The 17,566-nt window shown below is 46.3% G+C and overlaps 2 long non-coding RNA genes across 3 annotated transcripts in view; one reads left to right on the forward strand and one right to left on the reverse strand.

Annotated features, from left to right (window-relative positions):
- Positions 1 to 7,512: 7,512 nt before the first annotated feature.
- LOC109310886 lies at positions 7,513 to 17,021 on the reverse strand. Its single transcript, XR_002101336.1, has 2 exons — positions 16,368 to 17,021; positions 7,513 to 7,617 (listed from the first exon to the last, which is right to left on the reverse strand). It is a non-coding gene; the product is annotated as an uncharacterized LOC109310886 (long non-coding RNA).
- The window catches only part of LOC109310885, a 61,858-nt gene continuing 54,196 nt past the window's right edge, over positions 9,905 to 17,566 (forward strand). The window contains exons 1-2 of one of the 2 annotated variants that reach the window (XR_002101335.1): positions 9,905 to 10,053; positions 10,197 to 10,320. This is a non-coding gene — a long non-coding RNA (uncharacterized LOC109310885). Of the gene's footprint in view, positions 10,054 to 10,196; positions 12,577 to 17,566 lie in introns of those variants that run through there. The other variant, XR_002101334.1, reaches the window with a different exon arrangement.

The raw sequence follows: 17,566 nt of genomic DNA on the forward strand, positions 1-17,566 counted from the left end.
CCTGCCGCGCGCTCTACTCCCCGGCGCAGGCAGCAGCACGGACAGCCCCACCGCGCCAGCCAATCCGCGCGCCGCGCGCCGGGGGCCTTCGCTTTCGCCCCGCCCCCTGGCCAGGAGGGGCGGGGCCTCCGCGCTCTTAAAGGGAGGCGCGCGGGAGTCTACTCTGCTGGTCCTGGGGTGCTGTGGGGGAGGGGCGCGTGGGTGTGTCCCCAGCCCAGCCCCGGTGAAGTATAGTTCAGTGCAGCCGGGTCCGCGTCCCGGTCCCTCTCCACAGACCCTTAGCCTCGCGTTGCTTGTGGATCTGTGGCCCGGGCCCCCACGCGTGCCCGGGCCCCGGGGGATGGTCGCTTCCCAACGCCGCGTTGGTCTCCGCGGCTCCGGCGTAGCGTTGCTGTCCTGTCCCCTCGCGTCTCGTCCCCTCTCGGGCTCCCTGCGCGGAGCCGCGACTGAAGCTGGCAGCGGCAGCCCTCAAACGCGGACCAAGATCTCCCCCTGCCGGCTGCCTGCTCCGCCAGCGGGGCGGCCCCGGGACCAAGCCGTCCTTCCCGCGTCCCGCTCCCCGCGCAGGGCACGGGGCTGCTGGGGGGCTTCAGGCTTGTGCGGGCTCTGCTCCCACCTCCGTGGAGCTGCTGCAGCCCCGCGGTGGAAGAGACGAGCAGCTGTCAGCACTAAATCAACTCCTGGGCTGCAGACAAGAGTCCTCCGGGCATTTTCTCCATTAGATATTTTTCTAATCTAGCCAGCTCCGTCTCCACCTAGGAGAAGAGAAACGTCCCTGGAGAGCTGGAGGCTAGGGTGAGCTTTCTTTCCCTTGCTTTTTCTTCCTTCAGAAAAGTGCGACAAGCAAAGTTCTCCAGCTCTTTTTCATTCCCCCACCCCATCTGCCTAAAACATGGCTCGTGTGTGAACACTGACACGCCGGGGCTGTCGGGGAAGCAGACGGGAGGAACTACTGCTGTTTGCTCTTCAGCCAAAGGGCTGGAGCTGGGGAGAGGGAAAGTGCCTGGTTAAATGAAACCTGGGGGGAAATGGGAGCATTTTTGTTTTAATGCTCTGCAGAAGAAACATTCCTCTTTGTTTTCAAATGCTGTTTTGAGGCTCGGCTACAGCTAGCACATTTGAAAGGATAAAACAAACCAAACCCACATGAACATAAAATATTTGGATTTGGACAAACACCAGGCATGGCTCCAAATGAATTTAGTTTTGCTTTGGTGAGGAAAAAAATTTAACATGGGTTTTGGGGAGGTCAAAGAAACACTTCTGAGTCTTGTTTGTTTGGCTGCTGAAGTGATGCACAAAGCCAGTTATGCCGTTCTACTCAAGCACCTCATACTTCAGTCACTCAAAGGTGGGAGTAAGTTGGCTTGAGATCCTTTGGTATTTGCATTTATTAAAAAGTAGAAGCAAATATATCAGTAAACTGAAGAGGCGCAAACTGTTTTCTGAAAGCACAGGGATACGTACAGCAGCACCATTTCTATCCAGTGCTTGGGTTGCCCCCCATTTGGTCCTGGTAGGTGTAATACGAATAGTTATAATTTTGAATGCAAGTTAGCATTGTAGATTTGGCTTAAATTAATAAGCCCATTTACCATTTTTAAATGACACCTTAATACAAAAGGGAAGAAGCAAGCTTAGAGAGAAGAAAGAATGAATTATTTTCTTTTTAGGTGGGAGGATTTATAACTTACCACAGTGAGTTATATTGCAACAAAAGTAATTATTCTAAGTAAGTTGGCTGGGGAATTGAAAATTGCATTACAGCACCAGCGACTTCCCTCTTGTGTCTTCCATCATTTCTTCTAGTCAGAAAATTAAGCACAACATCAAGAAGAGGAGAGAGACATTTACAAGAGATTTTATCAGGCAAGTCACAACAACCTTAATAACCCCTTTAGTCCTTCCTGTCAGGAAATAGCTTACCTCTAGCAGGTACAGGCTACCTGTTTTTGTACTCTTCCATGTGAATATCCCCTTTCTGAGCAGTGGGGAATGGCTGGCAATTGCCACTTCTCCTGACCTGCATAATACACCTATGGAAACTAGTACTTAGTATTTATGAACACTAATCTCTCTGTATGATATCACAATTGGTTGCCCTGGAAAGTCACAGGGATGACACTTCAGGGGGAAAATAAGTAGCAAAGGAATTTTTAACCAAACAGTGTGCTGTTTTCATACCTCCCAGGTACTGAAGAGAGAACAATGGAGAAGGAAAAAACAGAACCTGAATCTTTTTTAAATGAACTAATACCACAGAAAAGATGCATGGGGCAAAAAAAGCCAGTGACTAGAAATACAAAAGTTACAGTTACTGCACAGCTGCCACAGGATTTCACATCTTGTATTCTTTCTGGAACACACTGGACAATGTATACATTGGATGCTACAATAAAGCTGGATACTACCTTATTACCAGGGATCCTAGTTTTCTGTTTAAAAATTGCAAATTCTCTGATTAAACACACACGCTCTTGATTTAAAAACCCAATATCCACATTTTTCTGTGAAATACATGGGTATCAGTTGAATGTAATGTTTTATTGATATATTTACAAATTGAAAGCAATTTAGAAGCCTACCAGTGCCTCAATCACTATAATAAAATAAATTCTAATAATTTAGGTGTTTGATTTTGGGGGTTTTATCATGGAAAAATCAGTGCTTCCCCTGCCCCCTTCTCTCATCAGGACATAGGTCCAGCGGCAGCTGTCACTTGCCACTGCCTTGAGGTGTTGAGCAGCCTTGATAAGCTGGTGCTCTGCCTGTGCCATTGCTCCTCACTCCTGACCCACAAACCCCTGGCCCTGCCAGTGCCCCTCACTCCACAACCACCCCTTCCCCCCCTCCCCCAGCTTTCCCAGCTGTGCCAGAAGGGGCCCCCAGCTACCAGGGCTACAGGGCCAGGGACCCAGGTCTGCAGCCCTCTGCCTCCCCAGCAGCACCCAAGCATTAGCTGCCATGTGTGGGAAGCAGAGCCTGGCTCCCCCTCCCCCATAGGTGGCATAGGTGGAGGAGAGCTCATGGGAGATATGGCAGATATGGGCTGTCCATTGCAGGCTTGGGGCTCCCCACCCTGCTGCCATCCTCCGAGGGGCCTCCATGGCCCAGTGGGTTTGACTCAGTGTAGCAAGGCAGAGTGGGGATTGGTGCCACCACCAGGAGCCCCATGCTACCATGACAAGGCACTCCCTGCCCTACCCATCAGGAGAAGGGGGGGATGCAGAGTTGTGCTCCCCATTGCTGCCAGGAGAGCAGGGGCACCTTGCTATGGTAATCAAGGCTCCCATTAGTGGCACTGAGCCTCCCTGCCATGATCTGCTATGCAAGATCCCACCTGCCGGGCTGTGGAGGCCCCCAGGGGGAGGGCAGCAGGGCATGGAGCCCTGAGCTTGCAGACACCAGCCTGCATTCCCCCACCTCATGTACAGATCTCGGGGGGCATGTGCCTCCCATGCCACTCCTGAGAGTCTGCACAGTGACGGGGACCCAGCCCACCACCACCTGCTGGATGAGCAGCTCTGCCCCACTCCCCACACTGGTCCTGAAGCCACACATTTCCTTCCAAGCCCCAGCCCCCATGCACTGCCCTGTCTGGGCAGCAGCCCCAACCCCAACCCTGCCCAACTCCCCCTCCCTATGGGGGCTTCAATCCCCCACCTAGACTTACCTACAGAGAGTTGCAGAAGCTGCTCTCTACACTGCCTGGCTGCTTCATGCATGTGTGTGCGTGCACATGCATGTGGCAGCCCCTGCCTGATCCCCTTCCTCCTATTCCCCCCAGCCCCTTGCAGGCTGGATCTCTGCCAGCCTGCAAAGAGAAACCTGCCATTGCCTGTGTTGTTCTCCTTAAAAAGAGGAAACCAAAGTTTTTCTCCTTAAAATGAGAAAATCTGTGTTTTACTGTGGAGAGAGGAAAACCCAGATCCCTGATTATTACATAGGAGAACAGAACTACCACACACCACACCAGTGCAGGCATCAGACTTCATTTTACCATTGTTTCATTAACTTTGACATTTCCTGACTTTTGATTTTAACATTGCAGATTCAAACTTAACTAAGTAACAAATGTTGCTATTAATTCATAGCTTTCTATTTTTAAAGAGGAAGGAGGAGACAGGGAGTTCAATTATACTTGTTTGACCTGCCCATCCCCATGGCTGTACTTGCTTGGTATATCCATCTCGAACTACACAGCCATGGAATTTAGACACCTTAGCCATTGTTGGTGCTACTGGAAAAATATTCACAGGCATGAGCACAGGAGCCACTCCTAACGACCAGTACAACTGAATGATTCCCAAAGGATGTTAGTGGCTCCCTGGGAATAGTAAAGAAGGCTTGCTATTTTGGAGTGAGCTGGGAATGAGGATTTTTCAGCTGTTGCCAGAATAAGAACCAACTGGAAAGAGGCAGCTAAAGAAAAGATATGTCACTTTTCTTTTGAAAATCCAAGGCTCTGCAGGCCTTTTCCAAACTTTGACAGCCATCTGGAAGTATGAGATAGGGCACGATGGCTTCCATGATTACCGTTTCCATTTGTAACACAGGTGTATAGGAATTAAGTCATCCTTCTCTCACTACTTGAGGTCTTACTGACTTTCTGCTTCTCCCTTACACTTGCAAGTTAACCAAGGGGTGCTTGCTCTGTTTGTACTTCAGTGTGGGACCACCTGTAGGGGCTCATGGCCTAGACCTCTACATCATATGTATCACTGGAAAAGGAGGAAATCCTAACTTGGAAATTGGGGCTGGGGAACAGAGGAAAAGAGAAGGTTCAAAGACCTTTCCATGCAGCTTCAGTTCGGCAATTTCCTTAGCCAACAGGTTGAAGCATAGAAAAGGGATAAATGAGAGGTCTGGTAACGGCTTTGACATCCACCCACATCTTCAATCCCCTTCAGTAATTCCCAGTAGAGACCAAGTTGCTGTGTTCCAGCATCAAGATAACGCATGGCTCAGAAGCACCTGTTAGTGTTCATACTTTTTACCACAAGGGTAGAAGATCTGAGAGCTCAAGCTGTGATGGACTGAGCCTTACCACCTGTCAAAAGGATTCACATACCACACATCAGGAGAAGCAATTCTTATAAGACTTTGTACACTAGGCCTGCATGCAGCACGGTCCAAAGATAAATGCACATGTAGCCCAGGTACAGAACTATAAGTAAGAGGTATACTTGTGCTGCCCAAAGACACAAATATGCAAAGAATGGAGACTAGAACATCAGCATGCAGCCTGTGTGAAGCACAGGGGTGAGCAACAGATACAGAAGAGATGATGCAGGACTTGGACAACTCTCAACTGGTCTGGCAAGAAAGAGCTGTTCTACTTCCCTTTGAAGTTTTGTGGAGGGACAGCTGGCTTAGATATTAAATGACTCACCATATGTAATGAGTTTGCAAGAGTCTCAGCAACTCTTCAAAAAGTGTGTAACCCAATTCAGTGCCCTCTTTCTGTGTGAGGGATTTCTCCAAATCAGTTGGGAGGATTTTCCCTTGCAATGTATTCAGAAACTTTTCATACAGCCAGAGGGCAGCTGTCAGACCAGGTTTTTCAGACTACATTTAGGACCTGCTCTGTACTGTTATACACACACATACACAATGACCTGTTTCCTTCCACCCCTTTTACTATAATTAAAAACTACAACACTACTCCTGGGGATGGTCTGCGTGGATTTACCCCTAAAAGCCTCCATTTTATTTCTAAAATGTCTCATTTCATGCCAGAGGTACACATTGTGAGGATAACTCCCTTGAACAGACATGGAGATCCAGCATTTGCTAATGATATATCTCTGCTTTTCTCCAACTCACTGCCCCCCTCCTCCAGCGCCATGTAGCCCACTGTTTCTCATAATGAACAATCACTTCCTCATCAAGTGATGATCTGCATCACAAAATGTATTCCACAGCCACTTCATATTTAAATTACTTGAAAAATTTTATAGCAAAGGAGTAATGGGATAAAACAGAGCAAACGGAAATTTAGGCTGAACATCAGAAAAAACTGCTTAATAGTGAAATCTACTAGACTAGAATAGTCTCCCAAGGGAAGTGTAGAAAACCCATTGCTGGAGTTATTTAAAACCCACCTAAATAAAATAATAAATTTAAAAAACAGTAGAGAATAATCTGCATTGGTCCCAAAGGTATGGACTTAGATACCTAGGAGGTTTTTTTGCTATTTCTACATTCTGTGCTGAGCTCTATGAATTATCACACATCTTACCCCTTTCCATGAGAATTCATGTAGCACATTTTATCACAAATCACTTTTCAGCTTCTGGAACATACATAAAGGAATCTGAGTAACCCCCTCTGAAACAAAGCTTCAACCAAAGGGGAAGCAACATGCAGCAGCATGTAAAATAAAGCAGAGTGAGTTTAGACCAAGACAGGTTACAAAACTCTAGGCTCTTTCAAAAATGGCATGGGATATTTAACTGCCCAGGATGTAAGACATGGGGAGTCAGACTACTCCAGTACCCATTGGATAACGCATATAGCCAGGCAAAAGGCATTGGAAAGCATCAGTATTATGACCCCAAACCTGAAATCCAAATTCAGAGATGCAGAGTGACATAAATGAGCTCCCTTTACTATAATTTAAACTGTCTTTCATTCAGACTCCTCAAGATCTAATTGCACCCTCCCTACAGACATGCTGGTGTATCTCAGATGATATAACTCACATTCAGATAAGCTGAAGGAAGACGTAAATTAAAATGGTCTGCATCCTATCTGAATGACCATTTTTTTTGGCTCTTTACCACATATGCTATAATTAATCTATTGATACATTGGTACAGTGAGTATAGACAGGTTTAAGGGAAACAATCCCAGGCCATGAATTTAACTTAGAAATTCCAACCCCAGGAGAAACTAATCCAGGTTGTCCACTGAGTATTAAGAAGGAACTGACTGAGGTGGTGAGGGCACCAAACTTAGAGCAGTATGGCCATATCTGCATGAGTGTGCATGTGCATTTTTCAGTGCCTGAAAGGCTTCTGAGGTGCCACAAAATGCACCCCATGCACATGATTTGGTTCTCCACACTGCATATTTGCAGCACAGAGCCAAATTTAGGTACCAGGAGATCCCGGTATAAAAAAAAAGGCATGCAGAAAAAAAGCGGGGCAGTGCATGTGGCAGCAATGTGTGCCACCCAAAACTGGACCCTGGCTGGCCAGAGCCACGCTCCAACTGCCAGCTGCTGGCCAGGCTCCGCACACCCAGATTGCCACCGCTGGAGGCCCCAAGGACACCAGATAAGGCTGCTGGAGCCAGCCCAGCTACTGGCCTTAGCCTCCCGTACCCCACCCCGAGCATTTTTCCCCACACTAACTCCACATGCAGGGGCATGTGCCAGAGCAAAAGAGGACAGCACAAATTTGTACCACTGCTTTTTCCCCGTGGCAACTGCATGCCCCTGTTTGTGGGGACGCGGCCTCTGTGTGCAGTACTTGAATCACAACAGTTGGAAATGGAAGGACACCAAAATGCAGCAATACAAGTTTAATGGAACTAGGAAATTCAGCAAGCAAGGCTTATGGCAGGAAGTATAAAAATCCTTCAGTGGTTTTCAGAGATGCAATAACCAGTCCTCTGAAAAAGAAGAATGCAAGAAAACAGAACTGACAGCTTCATGAGGGACTAGTCATACCTCTGAGAGCAACCATGGGAGGGTAACCAAATAAAACTAGTTCCCAAGGAAAAGCATAAGGCAGAAAAAAAAACAAGATCAGAAAATATAAACACAGAGAGACATTGAAGCTTCTAGAGACCAGATGAACACTTTGTAGATGACAAGGTCCATCTACAAAGCCCCAACAAGTCTTGGTGTTCACAGGATGTGTCCTGAGTAGGACTGCTTTCTTTCTTTCCTCAGGACCTGTTGGTAGGAAGAACACTACAAAGAATGTTTCATCATTCATGGGTTTTAAATGAATGATGACTCAAAAAATGGATGAGAGATACAGAACTTGACATTTTAATCTGTCTTCACAAAGAAATAAAATTTGTTTGGACAAGGCAGTAAACAAGACTGTAAAAATAACTATCAATAAAGAGCTGATAAAACAATACTCTGAAAATCTCATCAGATATAGTTCAGGCAGTCTGAATCAGATGTACCCTAGGACATATGGTAATTATTTAGCAAAAGGCCTGATCCAAAAAGTGTCAAGCACCCTCAGCTCCCCTTGATGATAATGGGAGATGAGGGTACCCAGCACTTCACAGCACTGAAATTCCATTGCCACTGGATTCTTTTAAGACAATGTAGATAAGTGGAAAAGTACCAGAAGGCCACGGAAAATGCACTATGAAATTTTAAAAAGGAAAGAGTGACCCTGACAGCTGGCCTTCCATTCACTAAATCCCTTCCCTCACAAAATAATGAAACAAATATTAAGAGGGAAAAGCCCACAAACTCTCTAGAGATTAACAGAATAATGAGCTGCAGCAGCATTAATTTACAAACAATAGGTCTCCCCAGAAATGCTCTATTGCTTTCCCAAATACAGCAAAATCAATGCTGAGAAGTGATAGGTGCAATGTGTTTAGATATAACTGATACTTGGTACAAGATCTCATGAGACTATTCTTAAAATTCCTTTAAACCAGCATGAATGTGAACAATCCTGAGATGAACAGAGGGTAAATGGCAAACCCCATATATCAGTTCAGGGGTGGAAGCTGTGAGTGGGTGGGAGGTGTCAACAGTGTCTAAGAGGAATATTGCAGGGGTGGTTAGTTAACATCTTCCTTAATGAACTGGCAGAGACTGTAAACAGCTTGTTAATGAAATTCACAGAAGATACTGTGATGTGAGGATTTGCAAATATTACTGAGGGCAAAAGGAAAAAAAAGGAAAGGAAAGGAGACTGATTAGAAACATGAAGAAAATAAAACGATTCTGTTAGGAAAAAATATAAGTTAATGTACCTAGGAAGTAAAGGCATCCAAAACACACATCTCAAGGGAGGGAGAAGCCCTGTAGGCTGTTAGACTAAGAGAGCTCTTGGAACATTAATGGTCAGCAAATTAGAAAAACAGCCTCAGTGTGACAAGACAACTGAAAAGGCCAAAGTAATTTTGGTTGTAACGTACAGTCATCACAGAGCAGCCTGGTAACAGTCCTTCTGCAAGGCACTGGCACAACCCTACATGGAATACTGTGTACATTTCTGGGCATGCCATTACCAACAAGACATTGATAAATTGAGAGAAGTCACACAAGTGAATAGGTGGCTGGAGGGATTCATTTATAACTAAAGGTTAAAAAAAAATCTAGATCTGTCTGGTTTGGGTAAGAAATGACTAAGAGAGCAATTATACTGGTAAACAACTATCTGAAGGGTTTTGGCACCAAAAGAAGATATTATTTAAGCTGGGAAAAGAAGGTATAATAAGACACGGGGTGGTACTTTTTCGCAAGGGGAAATGTAGGCTGCATATCAGGAAAATTTCATAACAATGGGGAATAGTGTCCTTGGGTAAGGATGGAATGTCATTTGAGACTGGACAACACTAGTACTTATGGATATAGGAGACTGGGTAGTATAGCTGGGATTTTCTATCTCTAAATCATAGAAAGTATCCACCATGAGCAGACAGGAGTTTGGGTATCAAAACCTTATTTGAAAGATTCCTCATAAGTGCACCTACTGCACTCAGGCAGAGGAGTTTGCATGGCACTCACATGGATGATTTGAGAGCTGGCTTTTCTGCCAGAATTGGAATCCATGGCTCCAGAAAGTCTATGTATGTTTAAAAGACAATGTTGGGAGAGACAGTACTTCTACCTGGAGGGTAGAAGAATTGAAACACCCATGTCTGCTCCTCCACCTTCCCCTGAAGCTCTGTCTCTGGCAACCTTCCTTTCCAGATTAGGAGAACTGAACGCAGGCTCCTTTGACTCTAGAGTCAATGCCTGGCCATCATTGCGTCCTCCAGAGAGTGATAAAGAGGCAGCAGCAATGCAGCCCTTCCCATAACAAGATTTAAGCAGGTGCTTACCCACCCCTGCTGGCCCAGAGGGTGAGACACTGAGGTGAGCCACATGGCGCTGAGGTTATTAGATAAATTAATGTACTTAAAGTGCGCGCACACATTGTATTTAAAACGTGCATCACATTTGGGTCATTATGTAATATTCTGCTTGCTGTTTCTATTTGTCACAGATTACACATATACACATGGATGAGTCTATGGAGACTGTATTGTTTTTCCATATGGGCTGAAAACCCCAAACCCACAGCATGGAGCACAATAGAGTGAAAGGCTTAACAGAAGCTGGAGGAGAAGGTACACGTTATCACAACTACCACAAAAGGATAAACTGACACCATGAATTGCTGCACAGCAGCATCCTTTTTGTAAGGCTGGTAATTTCTGACACCAAACATCACTGAGAATGTCTTAATTAGTGTTTATGTTGATGGCTGTGTAGGTTTGAGGTGACGTGTCTCTGAGTTTGCAGCAGGGGAGAGGGGGCAGAGCGAAGGGAACAAAAGCAGATTTTTTGATTTGCTGCCCAGAACCACAAAAATGTCTTTTAAAGAATCACTCCCTCCTCCAAACAGACTGGGGGGAGAGATGAAGGAAGAGAGATTGAAAGATAGTAAGTTGGAGGAATGGAGAGAGGGGCAAGGATGGGGGAAGGTGAGACACACATGCACAGCCATTTGCATGTTTTATTGGGTCTTTGATTTCAATGTATTTACAACCTTAAGGCTAACACCCCAGTGGGAAGGTCTGAAGATTACTGTATTTGCAATCTCTTTAGCTTCAGGTCTGTATCAAAAGATCTGTCTGTCTCACTTCCAGCCAGGCCTTTAGCAAGCTGTTTCTAGGTTATGTACCAGCCTGATCAAGAGGAGACACTAAACCAAGACCTCACCTGCCCTTTGGGAGTGACTCAGGTGAAAAATAAACAACCATTGCCATATCTCTTTTCAGAAAGAGTGAGGGTCCCCTTTTTACAGTCCTGCAACAATGAAAGTCAGGTTCTAACATCCACGGTTACCTCTAACCCTGCTTTACTCCCTCCAGGACACTGTTACGTCCTCCTTTAGGTCTTCCCAGAGGCCTGGCCCTTTGCTTTTATGTATCTTTATGTATAATCACCTCTCTAAGAATCAGGTGATGATTTTAAAGGCACTTCGTAGTACATACACATAAAATGTGTGAAATTGTAGTGTCCACAGCTTTCCAGAATAAAATGTGTTTTCCTCCCAAATCATTGACCCAGGATTAACATAGATCTTGCTGGGATACCTTGAATCCCTTAGTGAGAACCTACTTTCATTCCTGTCTAAAATGCATTTTCCTTGGGATAGCTCATTCCTTTGTTTTCTCCCAGCTTTAAAGATCTTGCTGGAGCATTTCTGTGGTCAGACTGGATGGTTTCCGGGAGAGCTCAAGGTTTTCTGTGTCTCACCCTGTTTACCACAGGAAATGGGGAAATGTGAGACAGATATATGCATTTCTAAAATGGGCGTTATGACAGAGATTCTGACTGGCTGCTGAGGGTTCCTACTGTGCACGTATACTGTAAGATCCCCAACTTCCCAGGGTCAAATTTCTGCCAGCCCTAACAAAATACACAATGTTCAGCTACATTTTTCATAGTTGGTGGAGATGTGATGTGTAATGTGCCACACCCCAGATCCCACTTACACATTCTCCAGTCTCCACATTATTTAACATCTGTGTGAGAGGTAGGTAGATCCCAGTCTTTACACACAAGAATGCTGTGGTTACTGAACTGCCCATCTCTCTCAGCTTCCCCTGCCCAAATCACTCCATGTTCCTATGATTCTTCTCTTCCTCTTTCTTGCTCTTCCTCCTTGTCTGCCTCCCCTTTTCATCTCTGTGAGCTGTACACTGTTAAATGGTGAGGCTGTGATTTCAGCCAGTGCAGAGTGTTGAGCTAGGGACATTATCCGAGGTAACATCAACTCCCCTTTTCAGCCTCTACCCCATTTCAAGTCATTTGCCTCCTGGACTCCTATGGTGCAAAATTACTCCTCTCCTAGCTAAATGGATCAGAGAGACTTATATATAGTGGCTGGGACTATGGCATAGGTAGATAATGAAGGTCAACTGGTTTTTTGTTAGGCTTTCAGGGTACCAAACTCTATCTAACTATCAAGTTCCATAAGCCCCAGTTTTGAAAGCATGACTTCTAGCGATTGCATTTCTGCTGGAAGAAAGCATCTTTTAGAGGTATTTCAAGGTCCAGCAAGGATTTGTCACATTATGGAAAAGAGCTTGCCATCAATACATTGCTGTTCACTGGTCAAAGAGCCACTGACCTGCACGGGTTTAAGTGGTAGCATCATTCCAAAAACCCATTCACTCACCCCAATTAGCACTCTGGAGAAAGGAGATAATGAGTGCTCTTCCAAATGCCCTTTTCAGCATGGTTGGTCAGTGTGAATCTCATAACCTCCTTCCAAAAGTCAACCAGTACCCATAATTCACCCAGTATTTTCACTTCCTCTGACTTTGCTAAGTTGTGGCTAGGGAAGAATAAATCATCTGAAGAATTTGGTCTTATTCTGGCTGTGAATTTTGCTCAAGCATCATGAATTTCTCAATTTTAATCATCACTCAAAATTATTTGCCAGGAGATTTTTGAGGATAATTCTTGAAATCAAGCTGGTTTGTGAGCAAATCACTGAGTGTTCGGTATTAGCACTTGAAGTTCTACTCTGTGTGATTTGCTTTGATTGGACATAGTTCACACAGCATTGTTTCGGTTCCACGACTGGTTGAGCATAACTCTTCTGATCAGGTTTCCAGCAAGAGTACTCACTGACCTCATCTAGTTCAAATGCTCTTTAGAATGATACATTTTTTCACCCATTTCTGCCAGAGACCATGTTCTTTAGGATCTTTGTGGGAAATAAATCTGAAGTAAATGCCATTTTCATTTGTGTACCTGTTTGTGGACATTCTTCCTGTCTCTAAATGTGAGGCAGCCTCAAACAGCATCAGGAATCCAAACCTACCTGGAAGCCAGAGTTTGTGGAGTTGTGTAAAAAACTGTTTCCTGGAAGTCTTCTTTTTGGTTGCCCTCTCTTACAAAGACTAGACATCGCTCCACAGGATATGTCTCTACTACTTCAGTCTTACTTTGCATTGTTCTCCCTACCATTACTTAAACCTTGTTCTATAATATCTCTACAATGAAAAGCAATTAAGGAGCTCAGTGAGCAGCATGTACTTTAAGCAGTGCCTCCTAAAGTATGTCCAGCTGAGATAAGACATACTTTCAAATCACGGTAAAATGGGAGCTGGTAACACAAGCTGCAGGCAGAGCAGAACTGGGACCTGTACACAGTGACATGACACCAAAGCTTTCAGCAAGGATGCTGCAGTTCCCTCGGCCCTCTTACAGAAGGGAACAAGACCCTGACCCAACCTCATTTCCAGTCTAGGGTGGAGGGGTCACAGTGATAAAAGGCATCCCCCAATTGTATTACCAAGGTACTCCTAAAAGTAATAAAGACAGGAGCACAAACATCACTGCCCTTACCAGCACTACCTAACCATCCCCCAACAAGGAGCAGAATATCCTGCTTTCTTCTCTATACATACAGCTTTCTGTTTCTATATAAACTGGCCCAGCTGCAATTCCAGAGCTCCCTGCATGAAGAGATCACCAGAGCTGTTTGCTCATCTTTTCAGTGGGGTTTTCTCATTCCATGTTTTTCTCTTCTGCTTTCTGCCTGATTTAGCTGTATCTTCTGTTCACCCGATCCCCTAGCACAGCACTCAGTTCTCCTTACACACTGCACCATGCTCCTTGTTAACTCCACTCACCCACCGAGGGGCCCCACTATTGATGATAAAACACTTTCCCCAGAGCCTCCCAGCTTTCTTCAGTTGCCTCAGGAACTTATGAGCCCCTTGCCCCCAGAGGCTGCCCCTTTCTATGCCCAGACTTGCTGTAATAAGAAAGCCCTGTAATTAGCAATCTTGTGGGCATTCGTGTCCCTCTGCCTCCAGAACTTGTCAGCTGTGTGTCATATGTCCAACACCTCTAGTACTTAGTGGAGTGACTCCATAAGCTCATGTGGCAGGGAGTAGCACATTCAGAGCAGGTGGATCTCGGATCTCTCCTGCTCACGGTTCTGAAATTGGAAGTGCTCAGTGTGCAGCACTGACAACCACAGTGATCCTGGGGGGCCACAGACTGGGGCACTCCGAAGAACTGGTCCTTACAGAGATGAGAAAAGCCATACAGAGAAAATAAGAAAACATATGAGCTCCAGCTTTTCTGGGGATTTGAACAAGTGTTTGCTTTTACCTTCATTTCTGCCATTTCTGCACGTGCTGGACTTGGCCAACACCAAACTTTGAGCCCCTGAGTCTGTCTGAGATGCAGCCAAACTGACTTAGGAAACCATAAACTATCAGGGATTTGCAGGCTAGTTTGTAAATCAAGTCAATTTGGAGAAGCAACAGAACTTTGGGTTGTGCCTCTGAACCAAACTCAGGAACTTTTTGCATTTCCAATTGCTTCCATCCTCAGGTAATTCAAGTTGTTCAACCCTAAGGCCCGTTCTGACAACCCAGAAAGAAGCTGTCTGATGTAGGGGGCATGTGCCTGTCTTTCTAAAAGCCTTTAAAGAGGAGAGGGGAAGAGCTCTAGTTATGAATTTACCTATCCACTATTTCTTTTGAGACTGCTTGTGGGTGGAAAGGAGAAGCTGGTGGTTTGATGATGACAAAGACAGTGGTTTCCCGCTGACCACAAACCCCTTTACCATACAGCACCGCTTCTGTGATAAATGCTGTTTTAAAAAAAAAGACCTGTTTTTTCAATGAAGCAGGAGATCAAAGGCGGCTGTATCTGCAAGGCAGACAGTAATTACTAGCAAATAATCTATCCACAGCCACTGCCTGGGAAGTAATGCTGAGTGTGATAAGGTGAATCTGAGGAATGCCCGAGAGAGATTGATTTAGGAACATAGGTAACAAACACAAACAAGGGTTCAATGATAAAAAGAGACAATTAACTTCATATACAGTGGAGCCCACTTAAAAGCCAGGCCTGTCAAAGGGATGAACCTGTGAAAAGAATGAAGCACCCGGCCAATGTATACGTGGCAGTGAACTGCAAGAGCACCTTCCCAAAAAGAAAAGCCTAGAATTGAATGTGCTAATATTCTCTCAGATGAGGCATCCTGAGGCAAATAGGGAAGCAGGTGACCTGGAGGGAGCAGAAGCAGGAGGGGGCAACAGCGAAGCCTTCTCATTCTTCCTAAGAAACTAGGGCAATCGGCTAGTTACCTCACGTGTCTGTGCACAAATGCACGGAGCCTGGGAAACAAACAGGAGGAATTGGAAGTCCTCACAGTCACTCAGCTATGACGTGATTGGAATAACAGAGACTTAGTGGGATAGCTCGCATGGCTGGAGCACTGTCATGGATGGGTATAAACTATTCAGGAAGGATAGACGGGATGAAAGGAGGAGTTGCACTTTACGTAAAAAAGCTGTATGATTGCTCAGAGCTCCAGTATGAAACTGGACATAGGCCGGTTGAAAGTCTCTCAGTTAAGGTCAGAGAGGAGAGCAACAAGGGTGATGTTGTGGTGGGGTTTGCTATAGACCACCAGACCAGGAGGATGAGGTGGATGAGGCTTTCTTCAAACAGCTAGAGGACAGGCGGGAGAGATATGCAGTGCGCTGCATTGCGCCCCATACCTTGCGGGATTGGCTGCCAGCAGCTGTGGTGCCAGGACTGCACAGCTGCAGCACCAAGAGGAAGCTGGGTGGGGGTGATGGGTACAGGGGGGATGGAGGCAGGGGTGGACATGGAGGAGTCTGTGCACCGTGTGGTCCAGCTCAGCCCTGGCTGCGACAGAGCGGAGCGCAGCCAGAGACAACCTCAGCAGGGTGTGGGGCCTGTGGAAAATCAGCCTGTGTGGAGCCCCGTCCCCAGACATGAGGAAGCCGCAGTGGATTTGGTGGCAGGGGGGTGGTGCTGAGTGGCTGGACACACTGGATTTGAGGGGTTGCAGAGGGGAGTGCTGAGCAGCCAGACGTGAAGCTGGCAGCAGTGCATAGTCGCTGTGCTGCTCCACCCGGCTCCACAGGGCCCCCTAAATCACAGGGCCTAGGGCAGTTGCCCCAATTCACCTACCCCACACCATGGATGGCCCTAGGCACAGCCCTCCATCCTCAGGCTCCTGGCTCCTGGTGGCAGCCAGAGGGCCACATAGAAACAATTGGCAGGCTGAATATAGCTCACAGGCCATACTTTACCCACTTCTGGGCTAGGGGCTGTAACCAGGGACCATTACCAGCCCCTGTTTCAAGCAGTGGAGAACCCTTACGTGCGGCAAAGCCATCTCACTAAACCCACATCCGATGACATCAGACGCCCACGGGAATTCTGGCAACACAAGAGTCTGCCACAGGAGCCACTGCTGATCGGTCCTGTGAGCTGGAAGAACCTGCTAAAAGACAATCGCCGGTGAGTGCTGATGCCCCCAGAGAGGGGACACATGAGCAGCTGAAGCAAGCTGTGCTGAATCCATGCAGAGAGCTGGAGCGGAAAAAGGGGAATGCCAGTGTGGAGAGCCCGGACATATCCTGACAAGCAGACTGCTATGGTGAGTGCTCTGTGGGGACAGTGAACCGCTGGAGGAGTGACAGCAAGAGACTATTGTCCACAACAAGCAGTTTCTGTGAGAACGCTCACGTGAGTAGAGACTGCTAAACGTAGAGCCCAGACAGGGGAGGCTCCATAGTGTCGTTTTTGGGAGCAAGCATAAAACAGTGGACCCCACCTAAAGGAAGCATTGAGAGGTGGAACCAAGCCGCTGAGGAAACAAGCTGGAAAATGGTCCCTATATCTGAAGAAGAACCCATCTGGTTAACTGGATATAGGTTGGGCATCGACAGGGTATAAGGGGTGGTTCACCAGATGTCTGCTATCACACTGGCCACTGACAACCCCTTTCTATATTCTTTTCTCCCGCTGAGGCATGGCAATTAAAGCAGCAGGCACTGAAAAGGCCCTCGCTCACAGGAACTATTAAGAGAAGCTGGAAGTATATTAGTCAATGGGGCTAGACACAATGCACTGAGGGTGCTGAGGGAGTTGGCCTATGTGACTGCAGAGCTGCTCGCCATTAGCTTTGAAAACTAATGGCCACTAGAAGAGGTTCCAAGTGACTGGAAAAGGGCAAATATAGTGCTCATCTTTAGGAAAGGGAAGGAGGAGGATCCAGGGAACTATAGACCAGTCAAGCTCACCTCAGTCCCTGGATAAATCATGGAGCAGGTCCTCAAGGAATCCATTTCTAAGCACTTGGAAGAGAAGGTAATTGTGAATAGTCAGCATGGATTCACCAAGAGCTAGTCGTGCCTGACCAACCTGATTGCCTTCTGTGATGAGATGACTGGCTCTGTGGATGGGGAGAGCAGTTGATATGGTACAGCTTGACTTTAGCAAGGCTTTTGATATGGTCTCCCACAACATTCTTGTAAGCAAGCTAAGAAAATATGGGTTGGATGAATAAATAGAAAA

This window comes from Crocodylus porosus, unplaced genomic scaffold (genome assembly GCF_001723895.1).
Source record: "Crocodylus porosus isolate Cpor-Errol unplaced genomic scaffold, CroPor_comp1, whole genome shotgun sequence".
NCBI classification, from domain to species: domain Eukaryota; kingdom Metazoa; phylum Chordata; order Crocodylia; family Crocodylidae; genus Crocodylus; species Crocodylus porosus.